Genomic DNA, 23,914 nt, shown 5'->3' with positions numbered 1-23,914 from the left:
AGAGGAGACAACAACACCCTCTCATTAGCATCAATTTTTTTTAAAAATTGGGTGAATAGGTTAGGTATTCTAGAGTTTGCTAGATCAGACAACACCTTCACTTGGAAAAATACAAGAAAGGGGTTTAGTAATATTCCAAAAATATTAGACAGATTTTCTTCCATAGAGATCTATCAACAATATCAATTTTATTTCAATCTAAAGTTAAACCAACATTAGGATCAAATCTCTATCTTGTGGACCTTAAAATTTTGGAAAATAAATGACCTAGCAATTATCCTTTCAAATTTGAGAAAATGTGTCTCAAAAATAATAATTGTATTAATCTTATTAGGAGATGGTGGGAGGAAATAGAAGTCTCAGAATCCAAGATGTTCTATGTTGTTAGTAAATTGAAAGTAATCAAACACAAGTTAAAAGAGTGGAACTCAAAATTCTTTGGAAAGATCTTTGAGGATAAGATAACTCTGGAAGAAAAATTAGAATCGTAAAAGAATGAAGTGTGAAAAATGGAATGGGAGAGGATCAATTCCTTGAAGAAAGAAAGCTTATGCAACAATATGAAGAAGTTTTGGCTAAAGATGAAATTTTCTGGAGAGAAAAGTCAAGAGAAACATTGTTAGAAGCTGGGGATAATAACACCAAATATTTTCAAAATAGCTTTAAGAAGAGAAGAGTTATTCATCAAATTACTTCCATTAAAGGAATGGATAGAAATCCAAATAATTTGGCTGAGGATATCTACTTAGGATCCATTTCTTACTTTGAAGGTATTTATAATAATGGTGTGATTTCCTTAAGAAAATTGACCTTGAGGTTTGAAATGTATACTTACCTTAAAACTTGAAAATTGATTCAACAAATGGAATGAGACACTACTGTACCCTTAATGTGGATTAAAATGTTCTTCCAAGGTTACTGAACATAGCATCTCAAGCAATGAGCATACATAGAAAACTCATCGAAAGGATTCATGAATTTCATTAAGGCAAAAATAAGTAATATTTTCCCACATAGGGCCATTTGGGCTAAAGAATAGTAGTCCAAACATATTTGATTAAAAAAATGATGAAATCATATATATTGCCCATGACACAAAACAAAAGAATAAATTTATAATACCTCCAAGAACATGATATACTAAGCCTTCAAGATAAATAATTTTTGCAAGTATTCAAGACATTGTTTAAAGGTTTTGACTTAGATGACTCCAATGAAAGAGAATACCAATAAGCATCAGCCATTAAACCAATCTAGTACCTTGTTTGTAAGCAATGCACATATGTAAGAGAACTTTATAAAAATTTAAAGAGCTTTAAATGGAAGAAAAAAAATAGCCTTGTCAACTCCCTGAAATGGAAAGTTAAAAACTATAAAAATATTGTATTGAAATGTGGCCTATTTAGGCACAAAATCTAGAGAGATAGAGGCTACAAGTATTTATAATATGAGATGACACAGGAAATATGGAACCCATCTCTTGGAAATTGAATGTCTAATGGTGAAGAGTACATAGCATTCTACAAAACAATTTCCTAAGATTACAAAACAACCTTATTTGTGACATTTATTTTGATTTTTGCAAAAAAAATTGATCATGAGGTAGCATCCATTTCACATGAACTCAATAACATGGTTGAGTCTTCCTATGTTCATACTCAAGTTGATAGTGGTGCACATGAGATATTTATTGTGGACTTGAGGCATAAATGTCATGATTTTGTTCATCACACTGTCAAAGATTTTAAAAGGACATAAGATATGTGTATGGGTGGTCACAAAAACTTAAGAAGGCCAAACTATTTATTGCCCAAGCAAGACAATACTTACAAGAGATCAAGGAAATATACAATAAGCTAGAAAATACATTTGGACCTATTTTTAAGGATTTGGAGAGTTAACTTGTCAAAATGTATAAACCCAGATGGATTTTTTAGATAGTAAACTTTACATTCACAATGTTAGATCCGTACGATTGGCATTTTAATTAACATATTCCATTGGCAAGTGTAATTATTGTGCTATCTTGACATTAGTTTGAGATTTTATGGGTAGGTGATATTTTTTGTGTAGGTTGGTTGAAGCCCCTAACCACTCTTAGGGTGTTTCCCTTACACATGATTAATTCTATATGATCATATTGGTCACCATAGTGCATATCTGTAGCCACCTCAATTTTGTAGTGCAATTGTTTTGTGCATAATAGAACTGTTTATTTTTTGGACCCATATCTTGCATATACAACATTGTATTTTATCATACATGTAGGCATTGGAAAGCTAATTCCATGCATTACACAACCATATTAGTTTAATTTAAAGTATTTTTGTTTGTTTGTTTTGAATTCTACTTTTGATGCAAGTAATGGGTGTAATCTAATAGGATATCCTAATATCCCTCTTCCCTCACTTCCATGAACCCTCCAGGATCTCAGACTCTACTACACTCCTTTATTCTCTTTTATAGAATTCCACCATGTTTCATAACTCTCTGATAGGTTTTGGGCTTCCTTTTAAGCCAAACTCGTAAGTTGCTCTAGGAGGCCTAATAGGGGCTCTTTCCTAGTAGCCCTATCCAACCAAAATAAACACTAAACTCCAAAAAATCCCAAATAACACACCCAACTAGTTACAAAATCTCTCATAGGGTATGAAGACCTAACTCATCCCATAAAATGGGTTCTAGGGTGACTCTCCTAACCCCTTAACTCTTGAGCCCTAGTTTAAGGCTTGTTAGGCTTAATAACATTGTTTTGGATTCTAAACCTTCAAAATTGAGACCCACATAATAAATAATTTTTTCATCATGAAGGGAATCCTTCCACATTTCTACTCACCCAATCTCAAGCACAAATGATCTATTCTCTATCTTCTATAATGTTATTTCAGACTGTTAACACGACAAGCATACAAGTTTTTAGCCTCAAATGTTGCCAAAATATCCCAAGTAGGTGACTGGTGGTGAAACAAGAACCAAAATGGACATCTCCATCCTAATACCCTTCTACAAACCAATAATTGGGGTTTTCCACCATGGGAATTAGGAGGGAGGAGCCATTTAGTTAAAACCCTAACTATAGTCTAGGTTAACTAGCATACCCAAATAAATAAAAATCAAACACAAACTAATTCTATTTGATATAAAATAATTAGTACACTGGAAAATGATCAAAAACATAACTTTTCACCATAAAAACAGTGTTAGTGCTTATGATTTTCTCGCACCCTTGAATGTTTTGGTCACAAGTCTTCTTTTCTTGAAGTTGAACTTGAAGTTTTAGTTTACTTCAACTTCAAGTTCAAGTCCACATCTGTCTTCATGTCAAGCCCAGTTTCTTTTCTCGAGTCAGCCTTAGTAAAGTCGAAGTAGAAGTTGAAACCCGACCACCCAAAACTTCAACTTCAACTTCAGCTTCAGTGTTGATGTTGCACACTAATGAAAGTTGTATGCAGGTTTCAAATTTTTGAGCTAAATCAAGGTGTGTCCTAGTATAGCACTTCCCAAGACATGAAAAGTTATGAATGGAAGAGTTTAAGGAATTACACATTTGGGTATGGAAAGATTTGATTAAGGGCTAAAGTTATCATTTCATGTTCACTTAGCATAACAAGGTACGTGCAGATTTGATGGAGTATTTAAAACAAAGCACCCACGGTGTCTTTTCCAATGCATGCCACACGAATAAGTAATTATTGCAATTACTTGCCAAATCTATCCTATGATCTTCTGTATAAATCATCCCTTAAATGCATTCATTCTAAGCCTTCCCACTCATTCCACTTTCTCCAAAGAAATTCTAGCGCTATCGGTAAGAAGGGCGAATTGCAGGCTGTGTCTCTATCAAACTATAAGTGCATTTCAATTGTGTTTTCTTTGTTTTGAGATATTTCAAGCCATATCCTGTAATCTGGTCTCTCTTAGCAATCATGATGCTTTTCCATCCTAAAATGCCCAAGTTAGAGAAGCCATCTTTGCTTAGTTCACTGCTTGAAATTTGTGATACGTTTCTGGTAAATAAAAATTTATTTGATATTGCTGAACTAACCAAAAATCCCCAGTCATGCCCTATTTACCAGAGGCTAGTTGATAGTGGATTATTAGAAGCCTCCACTTTTCTCGCTGTAATCACATACCCAGAACTTGTCCTCGAATGCGCAAGCCATTATGACCCTGTTTCTAGGTGCATTAAGAAAGGCTCAGGGGAAGTAATTTTTAAAATCAATAGAACCAATGTCTATGTGGCCTTTAGGATTCCTCACAAGGAACCCTATAAGCCATGGACATTCGAAGAAGCTAAATTCCTATACGCCAAAAACAAAAATAGCTATGATAACAAGATAGCTCAGTCCTAGCTTTTGAAACGAGCAGAGGGAGGTTCTAGATTTCCTAAGCCATTGACTATTGAGCATTTTATAAAAGAAATCGCAGACATTGTTCTCCTACTAAATAGGATTAAGGAAAATAAGCATGCATTCCACTGGGAGTCATGGATGCACTTTTTCATACAGAAGATCATTGAAGGAATTAAGTTCATTGATTAGTCTGATCTAATAGCAGAAAACCTGCATAGGGGTTTAATAGTTGTTAACAATTGTGGTTCATTTTTATTGGCTTCTTATCTAATTTACATCCTAGCGGCATCTAAGTAATGGGAGAATCTTCCACATACACCTTGGGTTGATGACATGCCCATCTACCAGTATTACAGTGATCTTCAGGAAACTACATTATGAAATGAGTTCAAAAAGGTAAATGATGTCTTTATAGGGAAATTGGTGTTTGAACTCCAAGGTCGGGAGAATGATAGGATGTCAGAAGAAGCTATGCAGGTTGTGCAAATCTATGGTTTCTTTTACATTCAATTCCCCAGATTTACATATATCAGAGTGGGTGGTTTTTGTGACAAACCTTTAGAGTTACCACGTTATTGTTTAAACTCTGTAGTGTTATCTGAGATATGTAGGTAATTTGTTTCTATGGTTGAGTCTTTTCAGATTTCAAAAAGATCTTCTTTAATATTCTTCCCTATTGAGATTGGACACTATAGATGCCCCAATCTAAAAGAAGCTGTATTGACATCAAAATCATTAACCTGCTTATGCTTTAAACCTTTCATTTCTTGATTAGATTTTGACTATATTGGCTTTGTCAGAAACAATGTTAAGAACACAATATCCCTGGTTCACTCCCCACAATTAGAAGATTTTTGGGCAAATTGCCTTAATGAATTTGAAGTAAGGAAAAGGCTGTGGTCATACCTAACCATTAAGCAAATCATTATGTCTAATGTGGAATTGGATACTTATGGATTAAAAGATGAAGATTCTAAAGAAGTGCTTGATCAATTTTATATAGACCAGATTGAATGCATGCCCATTCTTGAAATTGACTAGGGAAAAAGGGAAGAAAATGATGTCTATGCTCGTACTAAAGAAGTAATAGCTAGAACTGCTAAATGGATAAAATTAAAGGTAGTTGCTACTCTAGACCTTTCTAGGAAGCTTTCAAAAAGTAAAGATAAAAAAACTCCCAAGAAGCAAACTAATCGAGATGTTCTTGATCCTGTTGCAGGTCTAGTTGAAGTTGAAGTCGAAGCAATCCCTGAATCACTTCAACTTCAAGTTCAAGAGGCAAATCCAAAGAGAAAGATGATAACCCATTCAAGCAAAAATAAGGCATCAATCATTAGATGTAGGAACACTATAACCATTGACCTGGAGGTAGCAGAAGACCCACCTATGGCAGATAATGTACTTGAATCCCAGAACTTGTTAGTGACTACATAAGGCCAGGAGAGTAACCTCACCTTGGTCAAATGCTCCCTTGCTATAGAAAAAGATCAGGCTACGCCTAAATGGCTAGAGACATCAATGGAGAAGAAAAGGAGCATAGTCCCAATATTGATGCCAATTGATGATTTGGTTAGTAAGTGTCTTGGTAAGACACCTAAAGTAAAGAAAGCAAGAACCAAGGAAAGGATTAATTTTGATAAGAATTCAGGACATTGGGCAGTAGAGATAGCTACACCAACGGATGGAAGCTCACATGATTTCGTGGTTCCTCAAGACTATCAGATAACAAAGGTTGACTTGGGAAAAGGGAATCGTGAAGCAGACATGGAATTCTTTGAAGCATCTAATAAAAAAATTTCACACAGAGTATGGAAAGATGGATAGGATAAATAGGAAATGAAGGAAACAATCAAAAACATGGCACAATATATTAATGCTATCCTTCACCCTACAATAAAGCCAATCCATGAAATGTTAGCAATCATTGATGTGTCTTTGTGACCAATCACAATCATTGGAGAATCTGCATATGTGCAAAGCGGTAGTGAAAGTAGTAGGTGAATGGGTTCAAGATATTCTGCATGACACCGTAAAGCACATAGGTTGCTTGGACCATGCCTCGAAGGAAATATCAAACATTGCTAAAAAGGTGGAGACAAGCAACGAAGGATATGAAAAGGAGAAGAATAACTGGGCAAAGATGGTAATGTGGTTAGAGGATGTGCAAGAATTCAGTTTATAGAAATTCCAGGCTGAATGCCCTATAGCTGGTCTAAATGAAAAAGCCCTGTATGTCATCAAAGACTGCATTGAATGGAGGAATGAAGCACTGACACAAGGAGTAACTAAAATTAAAGAGATGTTGTAAGAACTTAAGGTTATACACCAGATTATTCAAAATGACCTTAAATTGTTTGCTAAACAGTTCATGGGAAAGGAAGATGACTCCGTTGCCCAATCGGATGAGATGATCAAAGAGGTTCAAAAGAAGTTTCAAGAATGGCAAGACAAGAAGGCACTAGCTAAGAAAGACTTCTCTAATGTCGCGCATATTGAGGCTATGTTAATCATCAATCTAAAGCATTTGGAAATGCATGAAGAAAAAGTTGCTAAACTCAAGAAGATGAAAGAAATCTAGAAGCAAAGGTTCACCTATATTGGTTTGCCACATCAATCCATTATTTTAGCCTTTTTGACTACCTATGAAATGTGGAAAATGGTGAAAGGCGTGGCCAGTGGAGACAACACTACTTGATTAACACAAGTAGTTACACTTAATCGCTTAGTTATATTTTCTTTTGCCGTTTTGCTTTTCTTGCATTTTGAAGTTATCAATTATCTTAACCAAAGACAATTAACTCCTGGCGAGGTAATTTTGGCAGTAGTCCAGCCCCATGCCTATATATATGTAATAATTAGTATGGTGTAGGGGTTAGAATTCTCCAGCAGATCGATAGACAAAACTATTTTTGTTTGTGATTTTATTCCAAGTTTAGAAGTAGCATTTCAGAATTCTGCAGATACAATGAAACTCTACAGTTTGATTCATGGTTAAAAGCTTAGTAAGTAGATACTATTATCTGCCTATTTAAATCAATATTTTTGAAGATTTTGGTTGTGTCTGTTATTGGTTTTGAGATTGTCAATTTGGAACTTGGGATGCTTTGAGAGATTAACTTTGTTGAATTTGCCTATTCGATGGTTTAATTTTCAACTATGTAGATAATCTTGATAATTAAAATCGAGTGGTTCTTTTGCATAAAAGTTTGTTTTGTATTGATGAGATAAAATAAGTTGATTCAACACTTTCAACAGATTGTTTTCTGAAAAGGTCACTCTGTTGAGTCTTTAGATCAAAAAATTTTCATTGTAATAAAGGTAGCTGCGCCTGTTTTCATTGAAGACACTTTAAGCAGAGAATTCCTTAGTCTCTTCTATATGAATTCATTTTTTATTTTACATTATTTTTCTCTATTCTTACATATGAAAATTTATGAGGAAAACTGTTTACTAACACACAGGTACATACTGAACACTACAAGAAGATCTCATATTTGTACATGTCTGCACAACTCTTTTCCACCAAAATACTTGTTTATTTGATTCAAATTCTATACAACACATTCCAACCCTTTCCTAGGTTGAAGATATTCACTTTATAGGTCAAACTTCTTGACTTTACAAATTCATTTCTACATGTTCAATCAAAATAATAAACTAACAGTTGATCTTCCATTTTTGCAAGAAAAGTTGCATGACAACTTTTTTTTTTGCAATTTTTGCAATTTTGCAGTATTTCAAAACAAATGAATTTAAATGTTCACCAAACCTAAATCATGCAAGAATACTAAAAAACATGAAAATGAAGATTTTGGATTAGCTCACAGTGTTGACCAACCTTTGACTTGCCTATATGCCTTATTACAACATGCAAGAAATTTGTCTAAATGCATTCTAGGGATGCTTTGAGATTGCCTAAATATCTTGTGCCATTTTGGATACTTATTAACCTCCTATTCTATCCAAAATTTGTGTTTGACCACCTTATTTAGGACCTTGGGCCCCTACACCAACTTTGGACATTTTGCAAAATATGGGCTCACTTTTACACTATAAGGGTTCCAGTATTACATGTTTTCATTTGATATTTTTAGAATTTTGTGTAATATTTGAGAAGAATTTGCAAACATCATACATTATGATTTTCTTCCCATATTTTACTATTTGGAATGCAAAGAAACCTTGCATAAATATTCAATTTTTCTTATTCCCAACAAGAGGAACATTGTTTAACATTCTTGATTTTCATCATTGTTTCTTGAACATCCAACATTGATTTATTCAATTATATATTGTGGGCCAGCATACCTTCTCTTATTCTCTCGAATGGGTGGGAACAATGATTGTACATTGGTGGTGGAAGTTCCTTGTGGGTTCCTCCTGCTTTTTTCACTTGTACATTTTTTCTTCATCTTCTTTCTCTTTTGGGGGGCTTTTTTCCCATGGGTTTTTCTCCTTTATGATGTTTGTGAAAGATTCCTTTATACATAGGTACCTCATATGGTCTTGTAGCAATGACCTATCTTTTCATGTTCTTTCATTCTCCCTCAAGTTGCACTCAAAGTGATCATAGGCTGAAGTTACTGTAGGAATAACCTTAGAATCTCTAACCCCATTCTTGGCAACAATCTTAATGGATGCCAAGTGTTATTAAATGCCTTAATGAATGGAAGTTAATTGAAATGACATGGTATGAGGAAGGCAGATCTTACTATATAAAAACTCATGGCTTGTGTTAAAGGGCCACATAGTAACCAAAATGCTCAAGTTTCTCAAACTCCATTGGTAGTTTATAAATTTAATCTAGAATTCAGAGGCATATGAGTTCCTTAAATGGTTTATGACATCTGTCTTTGAATGTTATTTGTGATCCATCTTCATAAGATAGCACTCTTAAGGAGTTGCTTATACACTTGAGATGGTAGTCCTTAATTTTGATTGGAGGTTGCTCATTTCTTCCATGAATACATATGCTTTTTAAGTTTTTGAGTATTTGCACACAAGTAAACCATATATCACATTGTGATTGTGTGTAACAAATGTATTTTTGATAAAATTAATAGAATGACATACCTCTTCTTCTTTTAAAAATCTAATAAAATCTAATAACACTTATTCACGCTCCCTCACCCCCACCCCTAGTGTTTCTTGATCCTAAACTTGCCAAAAACATCCATACCTTTACTCACATTTGTTGTAGAAACATATTTCAAGTGGCAACAAACATAAATGAATAAATTTTGTTCAAAATAAATTCCAATATATAATATTGTTCAAAATCAATGCCTATGTTTATATTGTATAATTAATTTGATTTGTTTAGATGCCATCTTTACTAAATAGATAATAATATTTAATTATTTTATTATTATAGATTATATACAAGATACTACTAATTCTTGTATGTTTATATTTGATATAATTTTATAGCTCGAATTTTTGTTAGATTGTTGTCTCAGTTCAAAAGAAACGATGATGGAAAATGTTATTGTCCTTGAAAAAAATTCAAGGGCTTAAAGAATCGAATAATTCTAATAAAAAAAACTTAGAGACATTGTAGGCAACATGATCACATTGAAGGAGGAAAGGATTTTTGTTCTTTGGTGAATGTGGATTTTGAACTGGTGGAACATGAAGTTGTGAATATTGAAGCAAAAGGTAATGATCCCATGGAAGAAGATGATCCTAAGGTAGATAACACAATTGAAGATGTCAGTATTGGTGCACCTGATAATGTGCCAAAGAATAGGATTGAAGAAGATGTTACTAGTGCAACTAATGAAAATGATGAAGAAAATGATAGTCGTGCATCTAATGATGATGATGAAGAGAACCTTGATATACCTATAATTAAAAAGGCATATGATCCCCTATACCAAGGCTCCCAAACAACACTTCTCTCCATTGTATTGTTGTTGGTAAACTTTAAGGTTATGAATAGTATATCCAATGTAGAAATCTCATGTATGCTAAGGTATAGTGTCATTTTTGGTATCTTCTATGTTAGCATACCATTATTGTTCTTTATATTAACAACATTTTTCCATAGGTTGATAGATGAGTGTTTGTTACCACCATCAAACATTCTAACTTGCTCTTACCGAGAATTATCAACCATTATGAAAGATACTGGAATGAAGTATCAAGAAATACATGCATGTCCCAATGATCATATCATATATCATAAATAAAATAAATTTGCAACCAAATGCCCTGATTGTCACATTAGTAGATATCGATCAGATCAAACAACCAAAAAGGTGTCGCAAGTTTCTTCAGTACATTCCCATTACTCTACATTTGCAATGATTATTTAGGTGTACTAGCTTGGCACAATTTATAGATTACCATGCATGCAACATAAGTTAATATGACATTATGTGAATGCCCATGGATGGTTCTGCATTTAAGGACATAGAAGATAAATGGCTAGTATTTAAAGAAGAACCTTGTAATCTAAAGCTTTTATTGACAATAGATGGTGTCAATCCATTTGGAGAGATAAGATTTTTTTACTCAGTCTGACCTATTTTTGTTATAAAAAATAACATTCCTCCTTGGATGTCCATAAAGAGGGAGCACATAATGTGATAAATTATTGTAACAGGTATTTTTCCATTTAATAGTCATCTAAATTACTTTATAAACATAGTATCAAAATGACCATAATAATTATGTTTTGTTTATGTTTATTCAACTAGGTAAGTACCAAGTGAAAGATATGAATGTATATATTGAGCCCTTGATTGATGAGTTGTTGGAGTTATGGAATGGGGTCATGATATACGATATCTCTAGACCAATTGGTGAAAGAAAATTTCAATTTCGTGCAATGCTTGTATGGACAATACATGATGCTCCTAGACTAACACATTTTTGTGGTATGTAAAATTGTTAACACATATTTTTGGTATGTAATAGTGCTAACACATTTTTTTTCTATGTTTAAGTTTCATGTGATAATTGTAAATATGAATGAATCTTATAGTACACATGTCATCCAAAATTATACATGATCTTGTAGGTCTTTATACAAAGGGACAATTTGTGATCTAAAGATGGAATCTTGTCATTCAATTTTTTTAGGAAAGTAGGTGTTTGATGAGCATAGACCCTTTCTCCACAAAAATATGAAAAACATCTTTTCAATGGGAAAGAAGAGACAACATCAAAGCCACAAAAAATGACACCTCACATGTGGAAGTTGGAATACAATAGAATGAATCATCGAGGTAATGCCATTCCATCTAATGCAGGTTTTCATATGAAATTTAAATTTGAATATTGTCTTTTGTTTACTAATTATATGATTTATGTTCATCAAGGTTGTCAAGGCATTGATAAGCAACTTCCAAAAGGACTTAAAACCTATACTAGACAATTTAGTAGGTTGTTGTATTACGAGCACCTCCCTATCGTGCATTTGTTTGATGCTATAAATATTGGAAAGAATGTAATAGAGACACTATGGAAAATATTCAATGGAAGGCATGACAAAGAAAAAATGGTCAAATTTTACAATTACATTGATGAATCAAATAATGCATTGAAGTTTTTTCTTGAATCAAATAGTAATGGAAACTAGATTAATACAAGTGCCAATCCTTGGTTATTAATGAAACAAAAAATTGATGCCATATATGAAGCCATAAAAAAAATAAAAATTCTCACAGGATTTGCTACAAACATAAGCAGTCTCATATGAAAGAAAGGTGATTTGTCAGGATTGAAAATACATGATTGGCATACCTTCATCAAGGTAAGTCACGTTCTTCTTCATTTACAATAAATTTGAAAAAACATCGTGTACTTTTGATTGTTTTATTTTATAATATATTGAAAGGATCATTTCATTATTACTGCAATACGTTCTACCTCTATCTCTCGCACACAACTTAGACAACATGAGTGTCAAACATGTTATATATGATCTTGGGAAATACATGAGGTTAGAAGTGTTATTTGTTAGATTTGTTGTATAGAAGTGTTGTTAGTCTCATTAATATATTTTTGTGTCATGAATATCTTCTAGTTGGTTGTCATCTAAAGAAATTGATAAAAAAACATAAAAAAATAGAAGATAAAAATTCCCCAACTTTTGTGTGAGATGCAAAATTGTCTACCTTCAAATTTTTTCAATGCACAAGAACACTACCTCATACATCTAGTTGAGGAGATTGAATTATGTGGACCTATACTAAATAGGTCAATGTGGATGGCTGCGAAGCACTTGAAATTTTTGAAGCTCTTGGTTCAATAGAGAGCATGTCCTGAGGGTTCCATGCTTGAGGGATATATGGTCTACTAGACCATGGTGTACATTAGTGAATATCTTCCCAATTTTGCTTCAAAGATCCATGTAGATCACATTTGGGATCCCAACTTCATTAATAAATTCAAAGGGGAGTACTATGGGGAAAAGTAGATTGAGGAAAGTGAGAGGTAATTATAAGAAGTTAGTGTAGTTAATTAATTCTTATCCATCATCAATATAAGTTGTTTCTAATTAGTATATTTATTTTATACAATTGCTCGTGAGTGGGATGCACTTCATCTATATGTTGCAAAAAATCTTTATTTGATGATGGTATTGATTGAATTATCTCAACAAAATGGTCACCCATTAATATGGGAAGGCGTTGCTTCATTGGTTAAAGAAGTTCATCATAATGGAAATCCCAATGCTACACCAATGGTAATTGATCTAGCAAATTTTTTAAGAGGTGGATAGGTACATATAAGTTAATCTATCATGACTCATTTGTTTAATATCAACTCATGGATGGATGCATAATTTTGACATGTTTGAAAAATAATAGGTCAAGTACAACAAAGCTATATAATAATAGCTATAAATTTTGCATAAAAAAGGTTAACTAGACTAAGAGAACTTGTGATTATGGGATAATTGTAGTCTTTACGGTCACCAATATTTTATCTAGAAATGATATGCATCCTCAACAATATGAAAATAGATACTATGACATTTTGGATGGTATAATTGAGTGCAACTTTAATTTCTTCAAACTAGTTCTATTAGGTGTCAAGTGGTATAGGGTACAACTAAATCAAAGTGATCCTGATAGAACTATTTTTGAACATGATAATAAATTTACAATGATTAATAAAAGGTAACTTGAGCTAGTTGGAAATGAGCCCTATGTTCTTCCAAGCAAATATGAGCACGTGTTTTACTTTGACATTCCACATAAACTGGGTTGGTCATTTTTCGTTAGACACGATCCAAGAGGAAGACTGATAAAGAATAATGTGACCGAAGAAGAAGATACTAAAGAAGTGGAAGGTGAAGTAGATGATAATGATGGCAAAGATGAAGAAGGAGATGATGAAGATGATGATAATGATGGAAAACATGTTCATGATGATGGCCATGACATTGATGATGATGATGATGGTGGTGATGGTGATGGTGGTGATGATGATGATGATGACAATGAGAATGATGGTCATAGTAACGATCATGATGTTGACGATGGTCATTTTGATGATTTGGATAATGATAGCGATAATGATGATGTTCATGATGATGAGATGGATGAAGAAGATAATCAATGACATGATCAATGGAAATGTATTAGGTGTTGATTAGGTTGAATATTTGTTACGATGCTCAATTCTTGGTGTTGATTACTTATAATATGCTTTTTTGTAGAGGTATCCAATTAAAAAATATATAATGTTATGTTTTTTGTGATGTATGCATATTGGTATTGTTATGTTCTATTTAATTTGTAGCATAAGTATCATGTAATATGTAACTAACTTAAGACAAATAATTTACATATGTAGGAAACTATACCCCTTTAATGAATATCGTACAAAGTGACATGGATCAGGAGGTATAAGTTTATTACATGCTTGCTTTCTCTTTACCTTCAACATTAATTTTAGGCAAACTTCATCAATATTAGTCACATTTTATAGAAAAATATTTGCTCCAACTATATCTCTCATTTGATGGGCTATAGGTACCACCAAATAGGTATCTATGAGATTTGTCTTCCTCGAGTGAGGGAAATGCGGGAATAGAAGAAGATATTGAGACATGTAGTAGGTTTATGAAAGAGAGACAAACTATAGGTCAAAATATTAGAATAAAATTCAATAAAAGCATGCAATTTTTCCTTGCTCAAGGGGGGTCATGTTCTTATGATGATGAGACAAGGGTGACATCAAGGTTCCCGTGAGGTACATACATCTTGAGAAAGAATGGGTACCCAAGGAATTACCTCCAATTAACACTAATTTTTGTGTTAACAATAAGATATATCACATAGCTTCATCATCATTACATGGTTTGGGCCTATTTTCAATGGATGGTATAAAGGTCAGTTATAACAAAGTTGTTGAATTGATGAAATATGTAGGACCTTGTTACAATTACAATAACTGGGTGTAGATAGTTCAATATAAAAAAAGTATCCATAGGTATGCACTGTTAGCAAATTATCTACAATGGAAAGAAAATGATCAAAGTAGAAGACTTGCTATGTACATTGATGGAAGGTCAAAACCAATAGGGAACATTTCAGGTTCTATAAATAGTATGCATCCTGGGTCAACTAATAAGCAACCCAATTACATTTTTGAGGCACATGAGAGAAATTATGTTTTTGTATGTGCGATAAAATCAATAAGTTCAAGGGAAGAGTTGCTAATAGATTACAATTTGAATCATAAAGATACAGAGAAAGTTACTATCATGGGACTTGTAAGTACTATATATGTAATATTTAAACTAATTACTTCCAATTAGAACTCTAATATACAATATACCATTTTAATAATAAGTTTTTTTGCTAAGTGGACTATTCCTTTCATTATATTGATGTTTTTATATATATTCTTTGTCACGGGGTGACATGACAAATCCATTAGAAGACAAAGGCAAGGACATCACTCCCACCCCTTCTCCAACACATGTAAACCTTATGTATAAAAAATATGCAATTGTAACTTTATAAAATGTCATATTATTATGCTACTTTCGTTAAGGTTTTGGACTTATTTTGATTGTTTTACTGATATTTTTGTCACATTTTGATTCATAGGGAAAGGGAAAAGAACATATTACACAAGAGAAATTACTTGTTAATATGGAAGCCACAATATTATACAATGATGACATCACATATGGTAGTGACTCTATAACCCTGTGTAAAATGACCCTCAAGACCATCAATCTACAAATTCTTGGGCTTGTGATGGACCCAAATCCAATAGAAGAGAAATAGACCACAAGAAATGAATTGCGTCGTAGAGCATGCTATCTAGAAGTAAGCAACAATGAGTCTTTTTCTAGGACAATAATTCAATAAAGCTTTACATTTTATACTAATTTATGGATCATGAACCACAATATGTATGTTTTGTTACATGATTTTTTGAAACCACACCGAGTTGTTCCACCTTACGAGGGTACTAGTGTAGGTCCTACAGGTATGTGTTTTCAATTCTTAATCATCAGGAGGGACATTATTTTCTTCACAATTATTATTGAAAATTTTATATTACAGTTGTCATATTTTTGCAATATATATTTTAAAAAGACAATATTGTAATGTCCCCATTTTCGAGGTTACTTAATTTACTTTAGAACTCCTAATTATGATTTGGATCATACTTGATAATGGTAACTTATAAATATTTTTTTCATACATATATTTCATCTCACATATATATTTACATCATATTGATACTATGTTAAACTTATTATGTTAATCATTCTATGATCCCTTAGTTCCCAATTGTAATGTATTTGATTTAATGATTGTATTTATCACTATTATTCAATCTCCTTCACTATCCATATTGATGCTTTAAAAAATTAAATAAGTTTTATGCGCTTCTCCTTTATTTCATAATTCAATGTTGAATCCATTATCATTCTAAAGATGGAATTGACCAAAAATATATATTTCAAAAGCTATTGAGCATGCCAATTTTATATTAGCTTTTTCATAGTCAATCATTAATAAATATTTATTCATGCTCGATCAGTATCCATCCATCAATATAATTACTAGTTCACTCTTCTTTACTTAACCACTTGTATTCATTGTTTGATATTTAAGATTGATACAATCCATTATCCATACTCTATAATTGATACTCAGTTATCTTAGCTATATGTTGAAAACTCATATATATTTTCTAATTATTGTTGGTCTCAGATTGGTTTTGATAATTGAGTGTCAACACACTTAAGAAATTTTCTTAGTTGATGCCAAGTATGATACAGATGCCAAGTTATAGTATGTGTTGAGCTAGAAATTCAACATGTGTCGAGTTATTTAGATGCTGAGTAGATAGATAGTGTCGAGAAAGTTTCAAGTGCCAAGTGACAATTAATGCTGAGCTAGTATATGTGCTGAGTAAAGTATAAATGTCGAGAAAGATAAAATTCCTATATGTGTCGAGCATTAGTAATCAGTAAGTGCTGAGTAACATAGAATCAACATAAGAGTTTGTGCCCTTACAAACTCAGATGCAAAATTTTTTTGAGCCCACATTTGATGAATCTCAAAGGATTAAAAGATAAGATCAAATCTATTATATTCCCTATGCAATCAACATGCAAACAATCAAAAAAATAGAAAGAACATACAACCAATCAGAGAAATGTAAAGACTATGCAACCAATCAAAAAAATGGAAAGAATTTAGTGGGAAAGATGGATGAATCTCAATAGTAGATTCATACCTAACCCTAAGTCTTGAAACCTTTTTAAGGAGGTGAAAATCCCATAATTCAGTATTGTATGGAATGCATGAGAGAATGCTAGCAAAGTTTGAAGGGAAGTGAAAGGGGTGAAAAGACTTAGAAGAAGGACACCATTATAGTATTAGTCAACAGATCAGTGAACATTAGAATAGAGCATCAACACTTTGAACAAATTTATATTAGATCAAGAAGGATCAGATTAGATTGGATAGAACAAGGATCTAAAATCAACAATTGAAGATTGTAAGTCATCAAGTCAACACATTCTACAATGCTTTCTAGCCATTGTATTAGGAGAATGAAAATCCTATGAAGATAGGTTGGTTTAACAGCCATATTGTAAATCCTTTAATAGGGTGATATTCCAAGTGAGTGCTTGTAAATCCTTTAGACACATCACATTTAATAGTGTGTTGGAGCCTTTAATAGGGCATGCCTTTCATAGGGCAAACCATTGATGATGGTAAAAACTTTGTAACCTTAACAAGTTACATATTGCTGCAGTGATAAGTTGTGGGTGTCATTCCCACCCTAGTTTTACCTTCTCATTTTGGAGGGTTTCTGGGTGATCAAATCTTGTGTTATCTATTTTCAGGCATGTCTTTACTTTCATGTAAATTAGATATGTTACATGCATGTAATTGATTTCAGTTAAAAAGTTGAATTCCAACAATTGGTATCAGAGCCAAGTTCTCACAAGGAGAAGCCTTACAGCTTGGAGAAAAATATCTAGAAATGGAAGTCTACAAACTTGGGAAGATCATAGAAAACCAAGAGATTGAGATATATCTCATTCTACATTCGTTGGAAGAAGCTAGGGAAGAATTGAAGAAATCCTTAAAGAGAAGAAGAGAGATTGCCATAGCTGAGAATGATGCATAGTACAAGGAGATTGACACCTCAAAAGTGTTTGCAAATGGAGATTCCAAGGAGTTCGATGTAGTAATAGTAGACCTAATGGAGAAGAATAGAGCTAAAGTAGAAGAGATCAAAACTCTCAAGATTGAAGAAGAATCTCAAGCCATGATGCTTTGTGAAGTGACTGAATAGAAGAAGAGAGCCATTAAAGATAAAGCTATGATAGAAGATGACAAGAGAAACCTTGCCAATAGATTGGAGGAAAAGTCAATTGAGCTTGCAAGAATTTCCAACATGTAGTTAGATACCCTAAGCCAGATGATGAATGCACATCATGAGCTAAATGTTAAGGACATTGAGATCGCCACATTGAAGATGCAATATGAACAACTACCAAATGAATTGAGAAGAGAAAATAAAATTGCAGAAAGCTTCAACAAACCTAATGAAGCCATCAAGTATTTTGAATAGCTACTTGAATCACCAAGATCCAATAATGACACTTTAGGACTAGGATATGCCGACACTAAAAAAGGAGAGTCATCCAAGACTACAGAAGGAAGAAATGACAAAGGTAAGAATACTAAACCCACTTGTCATTTTTATGGTAAAAAGGGACATACCTCTAATGTGTGTAGGAGCAAGAATGCTAATCAGCACGACAAACCTAAGAATATGGGTCACTTTCACAAGTGCAACAAGCAAGGACATTAGACACATGACTGCAAGACTAGAATCATTAGAACACCAAGATTTGAAGGTCACTATTACAATTGCAAGAAGTATGGACATATAGCCTTTGAATTGAAATCAAAGCCTATGTGGAAACCAAACCAACTAGCAAAGACCAAAATTCATGGACATCACTACAATTAGGACTACAACACTAGGCAGAGCAGTCACTACTATCAAGAATATGGACACATTCCTAAAAACTGTATAAGAACACATTTTAGTTGCAACTACAATAGATGGTTGAGCCAAACTACGTGCTTTAGTTGTTTGAAGACTGGTCACATTAGCAAGAATTGCCCAACAAGGTCAAAGGCACCTAACTTTGAGTTCAACAAGGGAAAATAAAAATTTGATGTTGAACAAATCAGAGGAGAAATGAATAAAAAATGGAAGAAGAAAGATGGAGGAAACACATCCAATGGAGGGATCACTTCACCCAAAAGGTCAAGTGGTCATAGTTCATCCAACTAAGCAAAAGAAGTTATGTGGAAGTAATATACAATGCTTTATCATACATCAGTTCCAAGACTAAGTTAGTACTAAAAAGGATAGATTAGCATGAATAAAGATGCAAAGTTAAAATTTTCATAGTGTTTCTAAGTAAGGAAAGTTGTTGTCTGACAAAGTCAGTAGAAGCCAAGTTAGCAGTAGATGCTGAATGAAGGGAAATTTGTATTGAAGCTGAGTAAGTGAAACTCTAGTGTATGCTGAGTGATGGGAAAATTAGTGGAAGCCAAGTAAAGCATAATTGCTTAAGGAGCCGAGTGGATAGTTGTACAAGCACTAAGCATTAAATGCTATGAAATCAAGGGTATATGGTGTTTTTGATCATTTTTCATTATCACAATCACAAAGCAAAAGAAAGAAGAGAGTAGAAAGGATTTCCAAGTAGAGATTCAAGAATTTGAGTACATTCCAACACAAATTCAACTTCATTTTGTTGATTTTAAGGTATTTACACTTGTGCCGAGCTACGTAGTTTTGCTATTTCTAAGTTTTGAAACCCTAGATTGTAGAAATAGCCTCTAGCTCTAGGAAACCTCAAGAAAAAGAGTCATTTGAAGTTCAGTTAGTGAGTAATAAAGTCAAGAAACTTGAATTTAGACCAATCCCTGAGGTTGCATACAAAAATGACCCTGTTGGAGCTTTATCTATGATTCCACCTAAAGTGGTGATGGTGGAAGATGTGTGAAAATGTTACAATTGCAAAATCGGTGCAATAGGTGATATGGAAATTAGGGAGGCATATGAAAAATTGTGTGAGAATGGAGTTTTGAAGGAAGAATTTCAAATTGTTGAGAGGAAGGGCTTAACTCGAGCCCTAGATTTTCCTACCGTATTCAAAATAGAATGGATTAGAATTATGTTGAGTCAAATCCATGATGGAAGACTTTGGTTGGAGGATGGACTCATTTAAATATCCAAGAGAATTATACATAGGGTGACCAGGTATCCAACCCTAGAATGGCCAAAAACCCTAAGGAGTGATTCTAAAGAAGCCATAGAGAAGAACATCAGGGCAAAATGGAACAAGAGAGGGATGACAATAGACACAATCAAAGATCCTCTTGTTGAATTTGTAGTTAGAGTCATATACCACAAATTTTACCAATCAAGCTGACTCAACAATGTTCGCTATATTGCAGTGGATGTTGGTTACAAACTTGTCAATAAGGATCATACTTATGATCTACCTGAACTACAACTACAATAGATTATGGAAAATTTGGGAGCCATAAGAAGGTCCAAGGGTGCTCAATGTAAATTTGGAGCAATTCTAATATGCACATTTTTCTATATTCAGAATGAATTCCCCTCTTTTGGAAAAGTAAGATGGGAAACAAACAGGTCAATAGTAGTATAGGTGAATGAATAGATTGAACAAATGGGGGAAAATTTTGAGACCATAACGACCAGCTACTTTTAAGACTTCAAGAAGTCTATGAAATAGAGACTCAGGATACCTATTTCATTAGTTGAGCAACACATTAATGACATACATTTTCTAGTGGATATTGATTTCACATACATCCAACTAGTAGTACCAAGGGTAAGATGGCTGAGGCCACTTGGATATGAAATCAACATTGATGAGGCATCTGCAACAATCACTACTCTACTTACAGAGGAAGTAGATAAAAGTGCCCAACCCTTTGGCACTTATGAGTTGTAAGATCCAAGGTGGACATGGAATTGAAAATTGCTTCAACCTTGAAGAAAAATGAAAAATTGATCAAGAAGCTTAAGGCTAAATTTGATGAAGGCATAACAGAAGTAGAGGAATAAGATGAAGAAGAAGAAGAAGAGGAATAGGGCCAAGAGCCACTTGCATTGACACAAGGCATGGGTCAAGATGTTGATGAAGCAGAAGGTGCCAAGGAGGAGTAAACCAGGGAAGCACCTAAGGCAGAGGTAAAGAAGAGAAAGGCAAAAAAACAACTTGCAACTCAACCTAAAGGAAAGAAAATAGCTAAACCTAGCCTAGAAAAACCCACCACAAGGGCATACACAAGAGCTACAACAAAGGTGGCTAAGGAAAAAGAAAAGGAGGTCACAGAATAGGGAGGACCAACAAAGAAGAAGCTGAGAAGAAAGTATGTGGCACCTCCTGAATTAGATGAGAAGAGGACTGAATTAGATGACAATAGCCAGTTTAGAGTGGTAAGTCACACCACTAAGTCTAATCTAGAAAATATATGTGACAATATAAGAGATAATGTAGACTTTTCTGGCTTGAAAGACATTGAATGTAATAAGTTAAGTAGAGAAGAACATAACATAGTGGAAGAATCAATTTACACTATGATAGCCAAGTTCAAGAATACCCCACTTGAACTTGACAATACAATGCCTAAGGAGTTATATTCAATTATAGCGAATAAATGACATTATTGCTTGAATATGGAAAAGGAAATAAGAGAGTCAACATTGGCTCATGTTATGCCTAAACTTAATAAAGGGAAAATAAGTAAGCCAAATAAGAAGCATGGGAGAAAATTTGCACCCAAGTATAGAGCCTTTAGTATACTTTAAAATAAAATTGAGGATGTTGTGAAGAAGTCCATTCTAATGTGGGAAGTAATCTATGGCCTTACAACTGTAAATGAAGGACAAGAAGATCCATTTGAAGGGAGAAATAATGGAGAAGAAGAAGATGATGAGAATGATAAGGAAGAAGAAGGAGAAAAGGATAAGGGAGAAGTTACAGTGGAGAAGGAAACACAAAAGAGTGAAATGGCAACTGCTAAACAATAGTAGATAGATCAAAGTATGTAGGACACACAATTGCCTCCACCAAGTCCTTCACATGTAACTCCCATACCTACAAATATAATTATTGTATAGGATGTTCCTAACACTTTTGGTTAGAACATAAGCCCACTAACTGTAGAGGACCTTAAAAAGATCCTTCACCACACTACTCCACAATCATAGTTATGTACTAACCTAGTCTTAGTGAGTGTGGAAGAAATACAAAAGGCAGTAGCTGACATTACAATGGAGAAGGTGAATCCATAAGAACCACCTTCACATATCCAAACAGCTACAAGTGGACAACCCCAAGAGCAAGCTACACAATACACACTAGCTAGGGTTGATTCCACAGTACCAGACACAACAACTACCAAGGAGTAGGCAAAGGATCAAATAGGATAGAAGGATACCTTTGTTCCTACTGCACAAGGAAAAGGTGTACCACCTATCACAATAATTGATCAAGGTAGAATAGAAGAGGAGGAGACCCCTAAGGAGAAAGAACAAGAGGCAATACAAACATTGATAAACTTTCCTATAACAGGGACATCTATAAGAACAACATAATAGCCAAGCACTGAAGCAATACCACTTCAAATTTTAGCACCAGGCTTGAGCTCTACAAGGGTTGCAAGGGTACTTCACTATGGAGATCCTACTCTTGATGAAGAGATAGTCATTCCCAGGTATGATTATAAAACCATGAATATAGATCAGATAAATGAAGTGCAAGAGGAACTAGAGAAGAAGAAGAAACAAGAGATACTTAGAAATGAGTATAAACAAAGGCAAGCTTTAATTGAAATCAAAGAAATCTTTTTAGATGCATTCAACTTGCAAGTACTTGATGAAACCAAGCCAATCATGGAACAATTATCCAATATAGTGGACTAGGTACAGAATGAAGACCTAGACACTAATGAAAAATTATTAGAATGGTCTAAAAGGAAGTTCCAAATGAAGATGAATGAACGAATATCAAGTGAAATAACACTATCTCAGGTGGAGCTGGCCAAAAAGATAGAAAAGGTAAAAGCAGTACTTGAGAACATATTCTCATTGTACTCAAAGCTACATGATCCATCAATTTTCACACAAGATACCAACCAAAGGATAATGAACTTGGAGAGGAATCTAAAAAAATCAAGCATGTAGCTACCCAATGATCCTGCTTAGAGTGAGAAGCATTTTCAAACTATGCTTCACACTTAGAAGGAACTAGCTATATTTACAGCATATGAGGCAAACACCAAGGCCAAGCTAATATAAATTCAATCTACTATCACCCCTCACATGAAAGTTTTTTAGAAGGAATTGGCCTACGCTGAGAATGTTTTAAAGAAAGACCCCAATCTTTCTACACTAGAAGGCCTAGTTCACTTTGCAGCTAAGACAACCATCCAACTTAAAGCACTGGAGATTGCACTAGTCAATTGGGATGTTGCTCTGAAGATTGTTATGGAGGTAAATAAATCCTACTTAGTTAATGTATAGAACCCTTTGACATAACTATCAAAAAAGGGGGAGATTATAAAACAATGGGGGAGATACCATTTTGAGGGAGATACATAAAATTTTTGTTTGAGGAGATAAAACTAAGGGGGAGATAAGGAGATAAATTTTGAGAAATAATAAAGGATATAATAACTACAAGGAAAGATGTGTGAAATGGGGAGCAAAAATAGAGCATATTGAATGGGAAAGATAAGGGAGAATGATAAGGCAAAGCATAATCAACATGAGAAAAATCCAACATGAGAAGTTGTGGATACAAAAAAGGCACATCAGCTCAGGGGGAGATACAAAATTTTGAGGTATCTTCACAAAATTTTGAACAGTTTTGAAGTTTTGTATATATGTCAAACAAGATGTATATTATACTCATAGAGATCAGATTCATAATGTTTAGTTAAGTGTTTTTAACACTCATGTCAAATGGGGAGATTGTTGGTCTCATATTGGTTTTGACA

Source organism: Cupressus sempervirens, chromosome 9 (genome assembly GCF_028749045.1).
Source record: "Cupressus sempervirens isolate cs-2001-9-10 chromosome 9, ASM2874904v1, whole genome shotgun sequence".
Taxonomy (NCBI): domain Eukaryota; kingdom Viridiplantae; phylum Streptophyta; class Pinopsida; order Cupressales; family Cupressaceae; genus Cupressus; species Cupressus sempervirens.
This window is presented reverse-complemented; position numbering follows the sequence as displayed.